The sequence below is a fragment of the Zingiber officinale genome, chromosome 3B (assembly GCF_018446385.1).
Source record: "Zingiber officinale cultivar Zhangliang chromosome 3B, Zo_v1.1, whole genome shotgun sequence".
NCBI classification, from domain to species: Eukaryota; Viridiplantae; Streptophyta; class Magnoliopsida; order Zingiberales; family Zingiberaceae; genus Zingiber; species Zingiber officinale.
Genome location: NC_055991.1, coordinates 110,961,047 through 110,967,372, shown reverse-complemented (window position 1 = coordinate 110,967,372; position 6,326 = coordinate 110,961,047).

Genomic DNA, 6,326 nt, shown 5'->3' with positions numbered 1-6,326 from the left:
TTTCCTTGTTCCATTGCTATTCAGAAATAGAAAAGTTCACATGTTTGACCGATGGAAAAAGGATGGAGTTGCATTGTCGATGTGAGCTTGGCCTCCCACTATACCATGTATTCTAAACATTGAGGTATCTAAAAAAATAATTACTGTCGTGTTTTTTTTCAAAAAAAAAAAAAATATATATATATATATACATGAATATTGAAAGATTCATAAATGACTTTTTAATAATACGTGTACCTCATTTAATATTGATTCATGTATTTATGTAGATACATCTTGGGTACTCCCTATAAATATCTTATGTATTTAACAATTTAGATATGAAGAAAATAAAAAGTAGTTTCCTCTCATCTTGAGTGTTATAGTTTTTTTTTATACTCTTCATCTGCTAACAAATTGGTATCAGAGTCATCATTTGTGTTTGGAGACAAAGCTTGAAGGAAAATGTCGAATGGAACCCCATTTGTTGTTCCATCTTTCACCAAGGAAAATTATGATAATTGGTGCATAAGAATGAAGGCTTTGCTTGGATCATATGAAGCTTGGGATCCTGTGGAGAATGGCGTTGATGAAAATGTGGCATCCGCCAAAAAGGACCAAAAGGCGAACACCCTCATCCATCAAAATTTGGATGAAAAGATGTTCGAGAAAGTTGTTGCGGCAACTACTTCCAAGCAAGCATGGGAAACTCTTCAAGCTTCATTTAAAGGTGTTGATAAAGTGAAAAAGGTACATCTCCAAACATTGAGAAAAGAGTTTAAATCTCTACGCATGAAGGATTCCGAATCCATTTTGGATTATTTCTCAAGAGTATTGGATATCACAAATCAATTGAAAAGATACAGAGATGATATGAAAGATGATCGAATTATTGGAAAAATTTTGAGATCTTTGGATCCAAGATTTAATTATATCGTGGTTGTCATCGAAGAGTCTAAAGATCTTGACACCATGACTGTTGATAAACTTGCCGGATCTTTACAAGCACACGAAGAAAGATTGATAAAACTGGTTCAAGAATCGGTTGAACAAGCTTTGAAAACAAAGCTATCATTGAAGGACACAAACCAAGGCACATCCCAAAGAGGCCGCGGACGTGGAGGATCTCGAGGGCACAGCCAAGGTCGAGGTCGTGGTTATGGAAGAGGTGGACGAGGTGACAAAAACACCTCATATAATAATGAGAGGAGTCAAAACTTCAATCAAAGAAGAAGTCACGAAAGAGGTAGAAGTCATGGAGGCCATCAAATGAGGTATGACAAATCTGAAGTTGAGTGTTTTACTTGTCATCGTCTTGGCCACTATTCTTGGGAATGTAGAAATAATATGGAGGAGACAAACAATTTTGCGGAGAGCAATGATGCAAAAGAAGATTTGGGCCCTGCTTTGCTTCTAGCTTGCAAAAATGATAAAGATGAGAATGAGAGTACATGGTATCTTGATTCCGGCGCAAGTAGCCACATTTGTGGAAGGAGAAATTTGTTCTTGGAACTTGATGAATCAACCGATGGAGATATAACTTTTGGCAACTCTTCGAAAGTTCAAGTGAAACGAAAAGGTACGATTTTGATTCGTTCAAAAGATGAGAGTCATCAATTAATTTCCAATGTGTTTTATGTGCCGGCCATGAAAAGTAACATTTTGAGTTTGGGCCAATTATTGGAAAAGAATTATGATATACATTTAAAAGATAAATACTTGACATTGAAAGATGATAGTGGAAGATTGCTTGCTAAGGTGCTCATGACAAAGAACCGAATGTTTTTGCTAAATATTCAAAGTGAAGTTCCTATGTGTTTGAAATCTTGTTACAAAGATTCATCTTGGCTATGGCACATGAGATTTAGGCATTTGAACTTCGATGGGATGAAAATGATGAGCAAAGGAAGAATGGTGAAAGGATTGCCTTCCATAAGCCATCCTAATCAACTTTGTGAAGGATGTCTTCTTGGCAAGCAAGCGAGAAAAATTTTTCCCAAGGAGTCTTTAACAAGGGCTCAACATCCATTGGAGTTGATACACTCGGATGTGTGTGGACCAATCAAGCCATCATCATTTCCTAAGAATAATTACTTTGTGCTTTTCATTGATAACTATTCTTGGAAAACTTGGTTGTATTTTTTTAAGGCAAAATAGGAGGTGTTTAGAACCTTTAAAAGGTTCAAAATAATAGTAGAGAAACATAGTGGCTATCAAATCAAAGCTAAGCTCTTCGGTCTGATAGAGGTGGAGAATTCACATCTAATGAATTCAAGGTTTTCTGTGAAGAAAATGGCATTCATTGTCCCATGACAACTCCATACTCACCACAACAAAATGGAGTGGCAGAGAGGAAGAACCGAACTATTCTCAACATGGTGAGGAGTATGTTAAAGAGCAAGAATATGCCAAATAAATATTGGGCTAAAACTGTCTCTTGTGCAGTATACTTGATGAATCAGTGTCACACCAAAAGTGTTCATGGTATGACACCTCAAGAAGCTTGGAGTGGATACAAGTCAAGTGTTTCACACTTGAGGGTTTTTGGAAGCATTGCCTACACGTATGTTTATGATGAGAAAAGAACAAAGCTTGATGATAAAAGTGCAAAGTATCTCTTCATCGGCTATGATCAAATCTCTAAAGGGTACAAGTGGTATAATCCAAGCAATGGAAAGATTGTCATAAGTAGAGATGTGGAGTCCGATGAAGCAGGTGTTTGGGAGTGGAGTACTACAAAGAAAGAGAGGGGATATAGTTCTTTTCTTGATGATGATGAGGGGGAAGAAGGCATGGCACCACCAACACCACCACCACAAGATTCACAAACAAATGAAGTAAGCTCGAGTGAAGGGCCTCAAAGATTCAGAAGTTTGAGTGACATTTATGATACCACTGAAGAGGTAAATTTTAGTGATTTTACTCAATTTTGCTTACTAGCAGAAACCGAGCTTGTAAGTTATGACGATGCCGCTCATGATAACAAATGGAGAAATGTCATGAATGAAGAAATCAAGGCAATCACAAAGAATGATACATGGGAGCTAGTATCATTACCGAATGGCAAGAACATAATTGGTGTGAAGTGGGTGTACAAAATAAAGAGAAATGCGCAAGGTGAGGTTGAAAAATACAAAGCAAGATTGGTTGCCAAGGGGTACAAGCAAAAGGCCGGAATTGACTATGATGAGGTATTTGCACCTATTGCTCGTCTTGAAACAATTCGGTTGATCATTTCTATTGCAGCTCAAAACTGTTGGAGAATCCATCAAATGGATGTAAAATCCGTATTTTTGAATGGAGACTTGGAGAAAGAAGTCTATATTGATCAATCTTTGGGTTATGTAGCGACTAACGAAGAAAATAAAATGCTAAAATTGAAGAAGACTCTTTATGGCTTGAAGCAAGCCCCTCGTGCTTAGAATAGCAAAATTGATAAATATTTTCTAGCAAATGGTTTTATCAAGTGTCCACATGAACATGCTCTCTATGCAAGGAATGATAAAAATGGTGATATGTTACTTGTTTGCTTGTATGTGGATGACTTAATTTTTATAGGGAATAATCTAAAGATGTTTGAAGATTTCAAGAGAGCTATGAGAAAGGAGTTTGAGATGATGGATATTGGAATAATGTCCTACTATCTTGGGATTGAAGTGAAGCAACGAGATGATGGCATATTTATTTCTCAAGAGGGATATGCTAAAGAAATTCTCAAGAAGTTTGATATGAAAAATTGCAAGCCGGACGGGACACCTGTGGAGTGTGGAATCAAGCCACACATGAATCAAGATGGTGAAAAAGTTGATCCAACTTTATTCAAGAGTCTTGTTGAAAGCTTGAGGTATCTAACCTATACTAGACCGGATATTCTTTTTGCCGTTGGACTTGTGAGTCGTTACATGGAAGCTCCTACTACTTCACATTTGAAAATTGCCAAAAGAATTCTTCGCTGCATCAAAGGTACAATCAATTATGGTATCTTGTATGCTTTCTCGGACGGCTTTATGCTTGTTGACTATTGTGATAGTGATTGGGCCGGTGATATTGATAGTCGAAAAAGTACTACTGGGTTTGTTTTCTTTATGGGAAATTCAGCTTTTACTTGGAATTCTAAGAAGCAACATATTGTGACTCTTTCTACTTGTGAGGCGGAGTATGTAGTTGCTACTTCTTGTGTTTGCCATGCTATTTGGCTAAGGAGTTTGTTGAAAGAATTGAATCTATCACAAGAAGATCCGACGAAGATTTATGTTGATAATAAATCTGCAATTGCATTGGCCAAGAATTCGGTGTTTCATGAAAGAAGCAATCATATTGATACAAGGTATCATTTTATTCGAGATTGTATATCAAAGGAAGAAGTGAAGCTTGAATACGTGAAGTCACAAGATCAAGTTGCCGATATCTTTACGAAACCATTGAAATTTGATGTTTTAAAGAAACTTCATTTTTTACTTGGAATAATGAATCTGGTTTAAGAGGGGATGTTGAAAATATAAACCAGAATTAAAGTTATGTGCATGAATATTGGAAGATTCATGAATGACTTTTTGGATAATGCATGTACCTCATTTAATATTAATTCATATATTTATGTAGATGCATCTTGGGTACTCCCTATAAATATCCTATGTATTTAACAATTTAGATATGAAGAAAATAAGAAAAAGTAGTTTTCTCTCATCTTGAGTGTTATAGTTTTTTTTATGCTCTTCATCTGCTAACATATTAATCATCAACTTAATTATTCACATGTAACATATAAAGAGTATGATCATGAAGATTTACTGTATGAGATAGTATTAACCATTAGGAAATTTTCAAAAATAATGTTAATTGCGGTTATAATTTACAAGGGAATAGGTATGCTACATTTATGGTTTTATGCTACTTGGTAATTTGTATGGCAGACTATTGTTATCACTCGAGCTAAAGATGTTAGAAGGAAGAAACATAAGAAATTCCACAAAGTATCTTAGAAGTGAGACACATGTTATGTAGGGAAGAGGCAAAACACACATGTAGACTAGCATAGAGATTTCTATGATTTTAAGGAATGTTCACCATGTAATGGTTGTTCATGCTTCTGATTTCGACAAATGTTCTAGATCAAGAAGGGTATCATTAATTAATTTGATAATGAACTCGATTGATCAATGATGGATAGAAGAAGTCGTCGGTGTGCACTATACACAAAATCCTCAAGAGGTTACAATATATGATAGCGAAAATTTGAAGCTTATTGGCTCGATAGCCTCGACAACATCAAGTTGAATAATTTGGTATTAAGGTAAGAGGAAAAGAATTTAGTTGGAGTTTATTTTATTAGGATCTTTATGGTCTCCTTGAGGTGTTAGGATTGATGATAGGCCAACTAAAGAAGAGGGGGTGAACTCACCTAATTCTAAAATTCTTACCAAAAACAAAAAAACAAAAATAATGTAAACATATGGATATGACGTGGTTTGAAAAATCTGCTCCTAATCTATGGTGTAGTTCAGTTTTTTTTAATTTTTTTTAAATTATTAAATAAATAAATATTCTTCTATTTTCAGAATTTTAAATTTACTTTTTATTTGTATTTTAAATTTTTATTAATTTTGTTTTTATTTTTATTTTATTTTTAGTATTTTACTTAAAAATAATTAAATATTAATTCAACTCACAAGCATGAGTAAAAAATCTCTAAGACTAATTTAGGGTAAAACCTTAACCAACACAAACATCAATCTACCTAATCAAATCTAACGGTTAATTAGGGTTAGTTACCTAATCCCTAATCATCCATTAGATTAGAAATCTAAACCTAAATAAATTTCACACAATCAACATTCAATTCAATACATAAACCTAACTAATCTACCCATGATCATCTAACTACAATATTCAGTTTACCATGATCTACCAAAAGTTCAATTATCCTACAACTTACCTCAATTCATAGCTATTGATGTTGCTGGAACAAGGTGCTACTAGATGGGGTTGCTGCCAGAACCAAGAACAAGAAAACCTCATAGCCTAGAGGTGGAGCAACTGAAAACTCCCAATTCCAGATCCATCGAACAACCCCTCACCTACTGGAATCTATCTTACTTGGCACCTTCTCCATGATCAACCATCAAAACCTAACCACTTCAGGTGTGCCCATCTGCTGACAGGGGTGTGATGGTTGGAATCAAGCAAATCCTCCACCTACAAGATTGCCGACAATCAGAGATAGTGCTTTCTTGCCGAAGGACAGAGAGGGGATCAGACAAGAAATAAACCCTTCACCTTGTCGGATTACCACTGCTCTGAGGAGAAGGCATGGCTCGGAGCTAAGGCACGGCTCCATCATCGCGTGG